This window comes from Mobula hypostoma, unplaced genomic scaffold, assembly GCF_963921235.1.
Source record: "Mobula hypostoma unplaced genomic scaffold, sMobHyp1.1 scaffold_96, whole genome shotgun sequence".
Classification (NCBI taxonomy): domain Eukaryota; kingdom Metazoa; phylum Chordata; class Chondrichthyes; order Myliobatiformes; family Myliobatidae; genus Mobula; species Mobula hypostoma.
In genome coordinates this window covers 179,354-192,190 of record NW_026948215.1, presented here as the reverse complement: position 1 = coordinate 192,190, position 12,837 = coordinate 179,354, and positions in this window count along the sequence as shown.

Here is a 12,837-nt window from a genome sequence, read left to right as displayed (position 1 = left end):
TCCCTTTGCTTCAGACTCGAAATGATGTCTTAAATGTTGTATGATTCTAATTATAGATTATTTGCTAACTGTTCAACACTTAAAAGTATGGCATGCTCTGCGATAGTTTTAAGTGTGAACGCATTGAGAATGTTAAATATTGCACTAGCCCTGGACATTTGTGAGTTTAGCTGAAAGCGGAACAGATGTAATACGTGTGTGAATGAACGGAAGGCAGTCGTGTGATTGTTAGGATTTTATTGAAAGGATGTTTGAATTAATCGTTTCCTTCACAATAGGATCTCAATGTCTGCAAATGTCTGCTTCATCGGTTGAAGTAAATTTGCAGGTACATGTGGGGAATTCAGAGACATATTTCCTTACCGAAGTTTTATAAAGTCTTCGTACTTAGGGCGGCAATGACCCACATCTGGTTTCCCTTTGTACTTTAGAATATTTGATAAGGATTTTCACTTTCGGAATTACGGCCGACAGTTTTGAAGGAAGAATTTGTTTTGTCTTACCTGCGTACTTAGATAGTGTTCTTTTGTTTGTTTGTTTTGGTATTGAGTTCAGAGGGAGACACCATTTCCACACTGTCCATGTGAAATCAAGGTTAAACTGATCGAGATATGTATGTATCCATTCCGTGTGGGATAAACCCGCTGTTGAAAGGCAAATTACATTAAGACAAATTCGTGCACACTTGAATTGGGAATTTGAAATTTGATGCAATCTTAGCATTAGCCCTGCAATAAGTACACGGGATTTCAGTTTAGGTTGCGTGAAGTTTCAGTCCGGATTTAGTGTTTTGCTTTCATCATCAGCCCTTACTCAGTAATTTATCCAAGTGCTGAAGGACGGTCAAAGTAACGTCAGTCTCAGAACACTGTAATAGCAGAGTCTATATGTAGTTGTAAAGTGTACTAAAGATTATACCTTCCTTGCGGAACATCTCTATCCACCGCCAAATCGGCCTTCCGTTGCTAGCCAGTTCTGAATCTCTGCAGTCAGGATTCACCAGATCCCAGGCCATCTGACGTTCTAAATGCGTGCACCATGAGGAATCCAGTCAAACACCTTATCAACTGATGTACCTCAGATAGACTGTTCTGACTTCATCTGCCGATTTTTCACTGTTTCATTGAATTTATTCTGGCTCATAAGGGACGACCTACCCTCACAAAACCATGCTGAATATCCCCAACCAGGATACGTTTCTCCAGATGCGCATAAAATCTGTCTGTAAGAAATCAGTCATATAGTTTTCCCACCACCGACCTGTCACTCACTGGCCTGTAACTCTCAGGACTACATAATATTTCTTACAAAAAGGAATAACATTTGCCATTCTCTGTGGCCAGTGATGACGCAAATGCCATGTCCCAGCACATCTGTCCTTTTTTCCCCTGTATCCACATTCATCTTGTCGCACTCACTGGTGAATATCGAAGTGAAGCATCAGTAAGGACCTTCACTGACTCCTTGCACTCCAGACAGATGCTTCCTTTTTTTTCTATCGCTGATCTCTCCCACTCTCTATCTCTTCATCCTCCTGTTTTACACCTACCTTAATGTGGCTCTCCGAGGCCTTATCATGTCCCCTTCTAACTCTTCTAAGTTCATTGTTAAATTTCCTCCTGGCTACATTGTGACTTTCAACAGTCCTCTTTGATCCTTCGTTCAGAAACCTTGAATATATTTATTTCTTCTACTTGAAGATGTTTTCGTTATCTCTTATCAACCAGCGTTACATTACACGGCCATCCGTTACTCAACTCAACGCAGCAAGCCTATAATGAACCCCAATCTAGTGTTCCATTAACAATCTTCATATCGCTGTTGTGCATTTCAAGGATCAAATCACATCCCAAATTCCGCTACCAAGTTCCTACCCAATAGCATCTATTAAGTACATCCCATACCATCTCCTCCTACTCCAGTTTAAGATATTAGTAAATATCGAATAGTTGTGTAGTATCGTTCTGAAATGCTGACCCACGGAGAGATCAGTTACCTGATTTGTTACCTGATCTGTTTGACTTTCCAGTACTAGATCTAGGATGGACTGTTCGGTAGTCCGCCTGCCCGCTTACTGTGATAGGACCCCTTCCCGGACTTAACCGAGAAATTCTGTAACATCTGAGCCTTTGTAAACAGAGGAAGTGCCCATGAATATTAGTGAAGGTTAAGTTGCCTGTGACAACAGCTGTCCTAAAATGGTACCGGTCCAAAATCTATCTCCCGATCTGTCACTGTCTGTGTGTGTTGTTTTCGTTTTGGTGATGGGAGTTCTGTACAGAATACTCTCAACGAGTGTTTGCTCCCTTCCTACTTCTGAGTTCCACTCACAGTCTATGAACATAGAATCCCACCGCAGTGTCCTCCCTTTCCGCAGCTATGATATTATCACACTCTCCATGTGTTTAAAAGGCTTTCCGTTTAATCTCCTTTCCCCGACTATGAGCATTTCGAAACATCTGAACCTCAAAAAGTCCGGAAGTCATTCCTCCACTTGTGATTGAATTTACTTTATTTCTTACAACTTTCACATACATGACGAATAAAAATCCTTTGGTTACGTCTCCGTCTAAATGTGCAATGTGCAATCCTAGTAATTGATAATAATTTATAATAAACAGAACAGTCAATGTAACATAGAAAAAGCACTCAAATCAGCGTGAGTTAATCAGTCTGAAGGCCTAATAACTGAAGCTGTCGCTCAGCCTGTTGGTCCTGGCTTTTATGCTGCGGTACCGTTTCCCGGATGACTGCCAAGTCTCTGTGATAGTTTGGAATTCATTCATTTCAGGATGACCAGACACATCAATGTCTGAATTCTTGACCTATTTGCCAAATCTACTCATTTTAAAACTGTTTTATTCGAAAACTCAGCGGATTTAGAAATGGAGTGGGAGTTATCTACACAGATGACCATTTAATGTAAACACATACTTCATTCCATTCTTCAATTCTTTTCTAAATTTCCTGTGTCAGTGCATAGATACACGTATTGGTGCACATACTCAGAATTTGCAACATGAACCCAAACTGTTGCAATATATATACTGGGGAAGTCACGTATCTGTCCTCATAAAAATGGTTTCCCACTTGCCATCTCCGTGAATGAGCTAAATAGGGCATCCAAAATAAGATGAAATTAGCTGATATCGCAAACAATAAAATCATTGATTTTCTGCGGTTCTCCACCTCCGTATCCTTCTGATAATCACTGCTGTTCCGAAGCCCTCTGCGGACTCATTTGCCGCAATTATATGTCTCACTGTTAACCCATTGAACACTAGAATTAAGCCGATTGGTAGCAATGATGTTAAAATGCTGTCTAGCAATTTCCACCCGGGTAAAGTAGCGTATTCCTGAGTGAACACGCAACGCCACGGCATGTTATCAATAATGACGAATGGTTTAACGGCAAAGTAAAACGGGACACTTCTCCCGCAGCTCACTATAACCACCGTCACCACAATCACCGTTGCTGTTCTCTCGGTGCAGTATCGTTCCCTGAGCTTTCGACAACAAATTGCGATGAAACAGTCGAAGGTAAAGCTGACCGCAAACCAAACATAACAGTCCATCGTTACAACCCTAAATACAGCTATCAGAGAGCGTACAGGAGTGATAAGCAGGGATCTGGAATAAATGTGGATATTGCTGGTCTGTTCCACTAAAGCGAAAACTACAACCACCATCAGATCCGCTGTTGCCATTCCAACCAGGTAACGGGTGATGCATTTGGAGAGTCCGCATTTTCCCCGAGATAGGATCACAATCGCCGTTAAATTAACTACAAGAAATTAGAAACAAAGGGGATTATCGCTAGCTGCAACTGTCTGAATGTCACAGTAATATCTGAAGGCATGTATCACAATAAAACACGCTGTACGCATATTCTTCTGAGCATGTAAATAAGATCGAGAACAAAATTCCAGGGACATTTCATAATAAAAAGTTAACCGCCCATCCGACTTTATCTGCGGCTTGTGAAAGGATTGATGAATTTTGTTTTCTGGATTAGCAGAGATGGGGTGCTTTATTCTTTGACACTGACAAGTGTACTGCAGCGATTGGTGTTATGTCCGTTGTTATTTAACGTGTATTTTAATGACTTAGATGTCGATGTAGAAAACTGAATCAGAAATAAATTCGCACGAATCCTAGGTTGGGGACGCTGTTACAGCCAGGAACTCTATCCAAGCTTGTGGCTTGATGTTGACTGGCTGGAAAATGGGTTGAAAATGGCAGATGAAATTTAATAGAGACAAGTATGAGTTCGTCTGCATTGTGAAGGATAGATACAACAGATTAAGAAGCACATTGAAGAGGTGGGATTTAGTGTGCAGAAGGAGTCCTGGGAATACAGATCGATAATTCCAGGAAAGCAGAGTCACGGGCAGATCGGCTTGTATTGAGCTCTAATCACATTGACCTTCACAGTCACACGCATAAATATTGCTGGTGAACGCAGCAGGCTAGGCAGCATTAATAGGAAGTGGTACAACTGACGTTTCGGGCCGAGACCCTTCGTCAGGATATCCAATTTGCCCATAAACTTTTCAGCGCTTAGATTCAACCCCACACTTCTGTCTTCTCCTATCACTTTAGATCTCTCCCTCCCCCTCCTACTTTCAATTCTCCTACTATCTCTTCTTTCAGTTCGTCCTGACGAAAGGTCTCGGCCCGAAACATCGACTGTACCTCTTCCTAGAGATGCTGCCTGGCCTGCTGCGTTCACCAACAATTTTGATGTGTGTTGCTTGAAATACCAGTATCTGAAGATTTCCTTGTGTTTGCGACCTTCACAGTCAGTTCACTGAGTACAGGAGTTGGTACGTTATGTTGAAGCTGTACAACACGCTGGTGAGGCCGTAGATAGATTATCGGGGGCTGCTCCGGCCACGTACCTACCGTTTTACAATGTCAATTATCTTCAAAGTGTGTAGCGATATTTAGAAATCACGAATTCTGGAACTGAGGACAAGAGTTAGAAGGAAATGTTGAATTGGAATTTATTCCCTTGGCAGCAGGAAAATGAACAGATATCTTACGGAATCAAACACATTTGTGAGAGTTACGGGCAGGGTGATTGGTCGCAGATTTTCCCCATCCTCTCAAGTGAATCTAAAACTAGTTCATAGGTGTGGGGTGAAAGGTGAAATATGCAAGAGGGGTGCGTGCTAAAGCTAACTCGCTAAGAGGGTCGAGGAGTGTGGAAGGATCTGCCAGCGTAAGTGGTAGATGCGGACTCAATTGTATCATTTCAGTGAAGGTTCTCTATGTAAGTGCATAACAGACGGACCGAGGGTGCAGATAAATGGGGCGAGGCGAAGGATTACAGAGGGATGATCCAGATGGGTGGAATATCCTACTTCTTTGTAGTAATGATCTATGACTCCATGACTATCTCTGTCCCATTTCCCCATTGTGTCCTCTAATTTTGCTCTTCGTCACCAATTTATGTATGTGCGGAACTGTGGATGTGTTCAAATTCACATTTCAAACACACTACCTTCTCCTGTTGCAGTTCATCACTCTGTGCCTATTGGGGAACTCATACCGATGAGCGGCTCTCGGCTTATTGGCGGGGGGGAGTCCCTCCAGTCTGTATCCATTGTGGAACTGGCATCGCTGTGCGGCCCTGTGATCACCCTGGGATGACTCACCTCTCTGTATCCATTGGTATCGATGAGCAGCCGTCGGCCACCCTGCATCCATTGTAGAACTCGTACTGTGCGTGGCTCCCGGCTCATTTGAGAATATCTCAGCGCTGATACACACTTTCCGCTCTTACACTTTCAATACCATTTGTGAGGCTGACTGCGCCAAGCTCACCGTTGCACTCACAATTTCTTGTGAATTATTTTCATCCATAACTCGTGAATAGCTTTTCTTTTTTTTTTTTTGCCATAGCTGTTCACTCAATTCCTACTCCGCTATTGCATTGCCAACTGCGCCATTAATCAATACATCAGATTAATTGATTAAAACATCCATGCTTGCACTGGTATTGTTTACTTCTGCGGCATATGCGTTTATTATGTCTCCAGTCACTCCTCAGAGGGAATCGAATAACTTCTGTACGATTGAAGCTTTGAGGTAGATAGAATAACAGTGACGTGCGGACAAATAATTCTCGGCAAAACATGTGTCTGACTCGCACAGGATCTCTGAGGTGGCGAGGTTTCCCTGCAACTGTGGTCATTGCTCCAGACTCTGGAGATGCTGTCCAGACGATCACTACACTGCATACACAGAGCCGAATGAAAGGTCATAAAGTGGAGTTCCTTTTCTGGATGGTTCCAATAATCCTGTGACTTGCTGATGACCTATTTCCTCGTTCAGTGGGCAATATTCCATCATTCCTCTTGTTATGTGCCCTGTGTAGACGGAAAGTAGGATATTTTAAGAGGCGAGTTACAGATCGAGTCTCCAGCCTGAAACTGTTCCACTTGTTGCAAGGCAGTCTGAAACTCAATTTACCAACCAGCCTGGGAATCAGTGGATTCCATGGATACATACGTGCCGCATATCCATTTGGATCGGAATACAGAGAATTGTTTACAACTCCATTCGCTAATCCAAAGGCCGCAGATTTTAGGCGGTGACTGCAAACGATGGTGTTCCACAATGCCGCACCCCATCTACATTGGGTCTCACCAATGTGGGGCTGTCATACCGGCAGAACCCGATATAAAGGATTGACCTGGATGGACGGATTTCCGTGAATGGTGGCTGGTGAGGGAGGAGGTGTAGATGCTGGTGTGACACTTGTAATGCTTGCAGGGATAAGCGCCAGGATGGAGATCAGTCGGAAGGGAGGTGGGAAAGGGATTGTTGTGTAAAGCGATACCTGCAGATTGCGGAAAAGGCGGTGGAGGTGGAGTGAGGGATGTTGTTGCGGAAAAATCTCAGGAGCAGCAGACAGAACAAATCAGGCCGATTCAGAAAATTGTTTCAGACTAAGGGATTGTATTTATACCTTATATAACGGAGAACTTCTTTTCCTAAAAGCGGTGTTCAGAAGCTCTGGTTAGCTTTCAGGCACGCTTCATTATACAGACACTGCGAACGTGACTAAACGCACTTCACAATCACATTGCTGGACGATGAACTTACGCCTAAAATGTAACAAACCACGTGACTTTGGACTTGGCCTAAATTTCAACAACAGCATTACGTAAGTCCGGCGCCATAACATTTTTCTTTAGACATTATCGACGACTTTCAGTTAAATTCTAAAAGCAAGGACTTTAGCTGAATTTTAAGAGCATTCATAAACTATTAGATTAGCCTTTACATATCCAATGACTCTTAAATTCTTCCACAATTCCCTCCTTGTTGATCCTTTCACATGAACACTCCTCATGAGGTATTTCCTACTCTTCCTCATAGGCGGGTTTCATATCGCTCTGGAGAGGGTCTTCCTTTGCCAGGATGTATCTCCTCTCGCCACCAGTTTCGCGACTGCGCATTTCTCTCATCATCTGGGGTACCATAGGGACATTTTCAGGTCGGAGTAAGGCTCTTTTCAATAACTGGTAACAACACAATCGTAATGCTCCACACACACAGCACCCTAAAACACATGCCATTGCCACTATAATTATGCTATGGGTAATCCAGCTTCCCCAGCCAGAAAACCATCCCTCTAGTATTTCCCACCATTTCATTCCTGAACCAAAATTCCTAAGCTGTTTGATTATCTTTCTAATCTCCTCAATTTTTCCTCTTATGTGTTGAATAAAGAGAGTTATGTTTTCTAAGGCATCAGGAGAATAAGTACAACATTCCTGCCCCACCACGGCGCATGTCCTTCCTGTTTCGGCTAAGAGTAGGTCCAGGTCTATTCTATTTTGCAAGGCTACCATCCTACGGTCAACTACTTCTGTTGTTAGGTCTTACACTTGCTTCTGCATGTCAGTTCGGGCATCAGCAGTGTCATTGGCCATTTTCTCTAGAGCGGCTGCCATATTAATACTTTCTCGCGAATTTCGGGTCACACTATATGAGGGAAATGCTACCATCTAAAACCTTTCACTTTCCGTTACCCCTCGCTTACTTCGCCTTAAATAAGGGTGTTGCGACATATCTTTTATAGGATGCATGGAGGACACTATATAGGCCAAACAACAGCAGCCCGTCCAATTTCCTGCGGGACACATTCCCATTTTCACCTGGCGGCCCAAGAAACCAAGGATAAGCTCTTTCCCCACATACCGCCTCTGTTCAGTACAAGAGCTATTACCCAAAATGTCCAATTTTACCCCGCCGTATTACAATAACAAACTCCATTTACAGTTTCCTGTGCATTTACTAACTCAAAGGAGGGCATTTTTCCCCCTCCGTCGGGGTACGGAGGAACCATCCTTTGAAACAGGTACATCCAAAATCCCCTTCACTGATATCACAGTCCTTTATGATCTTCTGCCAATCTCTTGTTCCAAAGTTGGAATAGGATGTGTTAAATTGGTTCAAAAGTCTCACAGAAAGCATTTCGCTTCAGTTCAGCGGGACTCATTCCAGGGACATTCCCTGGGCGGCATGCTGAGGTATCTTTATACACCCAACAAGAGTCCAACTCTTCACTTTGTTGACTGGCATAAGTGTGACATACAGACAAAAAAAAGGTATTTTTGGATAAGGCCATACAATTTACCCCCAGCATCAGTCACCATGAAAGCATCTGATTGTCAGCTTCATAGTGTTTTGTCTTCCAACTCCTGGTGCAGTTTGCACCTCGTAGCGTGGATCTATTCTCCTTTGCCGTCAACCTTAGGGCTGTTAGCAACACTGCATAGGGGCCTTCCCACCTGGGACAGAAAGACCCTTTATTCATTGATCTCACATATATTCTATCTGCCGGATTAACGGATACATGTCGCCTTCAGTTAAAGGTGCCTGGGCTTGCCGGAACCTCTCATACAATGTCCCTGCCTTCTACACAATGCTTGTGCATATTTCAGTGTCTTCTCATCATTCCATATCAGCACTTACTTTTCTGGGTCATGGGGGCTTAGTTCCTGTTGTCATAGTCCGCCCCACGAAAATTTCATGAGGGGTAAGTTCTTTATTTCTACTCTTCTGGTTTTCGCAGTGTGTACGTTACTGGGGTCATTGCCTCTGGCCGTCTGAGACGGTTTTGCTGGCAAAATTTTGTCAAAGCCGCTTTTATTTTCCTGTTTGCTTTTTCCACCATACCTAAGCACTGAAGCTAATAGGGAATATGGAATTTCTACTGCAACCCCAAGGCTTCCTCCAGTCCCTGCACTTCGCAATTGTAAAATGGGTTCCTCTGTCACTACTTAACCCCAGGGGAATTCCAAATCTAGGTATAATTTCCGGTTGGGGCAAGTGATCAAATCTAGTGTGTGTCTTTCCTCTATTGTTTTGCTGGCAAACTAAACAAGTTCGTGCTATTTTCTTGATAGTTACTGTTATCCCCAGGGCATACCATTGATTAGTGAGGGCATGCTGCATCCCTCATTTGCCCATGCGAGCCTGGCCATGTGCCGGGCGAACCAGGGGCAAAAATAAACTATGAAGGTACACTACTCGGCCGTCTGGGTGACGCCATAGCCCGGTATTCTGGTAACATGCAGATTTGCTCCAGGCATAATTCTCCTGCTGTGAGGCAAGATTTTGCTCTTCCTGCAACTGCCGGACGCCCATACAGACAGGGAGTTCCTTCCCTCCCGGTTCAGCCCGAGTGGTCTGCAGCACAGGTTGTCGCTGAAGGGCTACCTGTTTTGCTACCATGTCTTCAAACCGATTTCCCTTGGAGCCCTCATTCTCGGCTGAGGCGTGTGCCTCGCACTTAATTATTACTAAAGTCTGTGGCAACTGTATAGCTTCTAAAAGGCTCAGAACGAAGGAGGCGTGTTTAATCGCTTTCCCCGACGAGGTGATAAATCCTCCATTTTCCCACAATTGCTCAAAGTCATGTGCTATCCCAAACGCATAACATAAGTCAGAATGAACATTGACAGCTTTTCCTTAGGCCAAAATTAAAGCAAGCTCTGGTAATGACACAGAGTTCTGCAGCCTGCGCTGATATTCCTATTGTCCAGGTATAAGCTTCTAGTATCTCGTGGGCAGTTACTATAGCATACCCTGACAGCAACAGATCTTCTCTTGGGCGGTGCAAAGAGCCATTTGTGAAAAGAATTAAATCAGTGTTATCAATAGGTTAGCTTCTCAGATCTGGTGGGGGAGCAGTAGTGGCTTCCACTGCGAGCAAACAGTCATGGTCACCCCCATCCTGCTGCATATAGTAATGGAACAAAAGTAGCTGGATCAATCGCCGGAGATCGTTGGTACATATAGTTGGATCGAGAGAGAAGAATCACCTCATAGCCTGTCCTTCTGGCCGTGGTAAAATGCTGAGGAGCAGCTGAATTCAACAGTAGCATTACGGCATGGGGGACTATCACAGTGCACTGGTGATCCAATACAATATGAATAGATTTTCTACTATTACATTTAGATCATGGAAGGCTTTCTCCCTTTAAGGTGTCCATACCACAATGACAGGCTCCGTTCTCAATGTGGCAGAACGCATTACTGCAACCCTCTCCCGGTATTCGGGGATCCACTGTCGATAGTGCCCTGCCATGCCCAGAAAAGAAAGAAAGAGTGTCATTTTCTTTTTGTGTTTTTTTTTTTGCTTTGGGGACTGGGACCTTATGTATTGCTTTTATTCGATCCCTTCCCAAATTTCGCCAACATTTACTGAGCTGGAATCCAAGGTACTGGACAGTCTCTTGGCAAAACTGCATTTTCGCTACTGACACCCTGTGCCCTCTTCCAGCCAAAAGTTCAAGGAGTGTTAAAGAATCGGTCAGACATTGTGGCCCTGTAGCAGAAGATATCAGGATGTTGTCTGCATACTGAATCAGCGTGAAATATTCAAACAGCTGGCATTCGGCCAAATCATTTTTAACTGCTACAGCATAAACTGCGGGGTTTTCAGTATGTCCCTGGGGCAGACGTGTGTACGTATATTGCTCATTCTTATAAGTAAAGGCAAATTGATACTGGCTATCCTCGTGCAAAGGTCTGGAGCAAAATGCTGAGCACCGATCGACTACAGTAAAAGGTAGTCGCTCCCGCAAGTATAGAAGCAAGCACAATGTTAGTGTCCGGCACCAGCAGAGCAATAGGGATGAGTATCTTATTAATGGCTCTTAGGTCCTGAACAAAACGCCACTCATTTCTCCGGCCCGGTTTTGTAATAGGTAATATAGGGGTGTTACACAGGCGTTGTGTCTTCACCAGCACCCCTTTCTGCAATGAGTCAATTACTGGAGCGATCTCTTCTTTAGCTTCAGTAACTACAAGGTACTATCTAATACGAGGCAGTGGCACATTCTTTTTTAGAGTAACTTTATGCTTCAGAGTTCTTTGTGTATTTTCCGCATGATTTTTATGTTGGGCCCACAGGTTCCCGGGTACCCGCACTAAGGCTGTAGGGGGAGGTAAAGGGTCTTCTGCTGGTAGTTGTTGCTTTTCAAAGGTTGTTTCCCAGCTCTCGGACTTTAGCATAATTCTCCCCTCCTTTTCGTTAAAAACTTCTATTCGGGCTTCTTGTCCCAGTACCGGCAGAGTTTTTAGTATAAACAAACTTCGTTTCTTTCGCCAATCGTTTTATCATCTCCCGATATCTTTAGGCTTTGCTGGTGGTTTTATGGCCACTGTCAAATGAGGCATTGCGGTCGGAATCTTTTTTTCCTGATCTTCCACTAAGTGTACCAGGAGCCCTAATCCTTCGGGACCAAAATACACATAACGGTGTTGCCTTCAGCTTTAACGCTTAAATAAGGGTGTAAAGCCTGATCATAGTGCGGGTCAGTTTGTAAAGTCTAATGGACTGTGCAATGGAACTGTTTCTTTTCTCAGCTGCTATAAATCAAGTATTGCAGGTTCTGCACGTAGAGGGTGGCTCGTCCTATCAATGTGTCATACAGTCTCTGAACTTGCCAAGCATAGAGATTGCTATCCAGCTGCCAACAGTATAGTATGGGTTCTGAACTGTCCTTTTCTTGCCCATTCATTAATTTTAGCATTCAAGGGACCTAATTTGAGAAAGCACCATGTATATACCTTCAGCTGTACAGTGCAGTGTTGTCCCTAATTTACAAAGGGTCTGCGGACCCAGTAAGGGAAACGGGGCTCTGTCAGATATAATGAAGGTGTCTGTTAAAAGCTTACACTTCATTCTCGTTTTCTCTTTTCCTGGCTCTTTTTTGTCTGCCTATTCGGGCGTTTTTTGAGTCATCTCCAGCACTGCTAACACTTCCTTCCGCTCCCTCAGCTTCAATTCCTCTTTCCTGAGACCCTTCTCTCGTCGCAGTGATCTCTACTCTGCTGCGGGTGTCAGGTGCCTGATTTCTGGAATGGGGGATTGTAAGGAGTGGGTACGGATCGTCCCAAGGCAGTCGTCGTCATTATTAAATCGTCCATTTGACTATTGGGTGCCAAGGGCACTGGCCGGTACGGGGAGTTTGGGATAAAGTCCCGTGGCAGGTTTCGTTACAACCCCAGCCTTCTCCGTTTCAGGCTGCTTAATATTTTTCTTTGGAGGTTGGCGTCTTTTAGCCATCTCCTTCCATCGTTAATAACGTCTTAACATGTAATCAGCAGCACAATTTGGGTCGCCGTTCCCATTTCGGATGGCGTCCTCCCAGTGATGGATTAGTCTCAAATTAAAACTTCCCCCATACGGCCAATCCCCATGTGACCATTCATGCAAATTACTACTGAATGTTACCGCATAAGTATTATTTCCCGTCTCTCTGAATACCATATCCGCCGGGGTTCAAGGCGGGACTGAGGGGTCTCCTA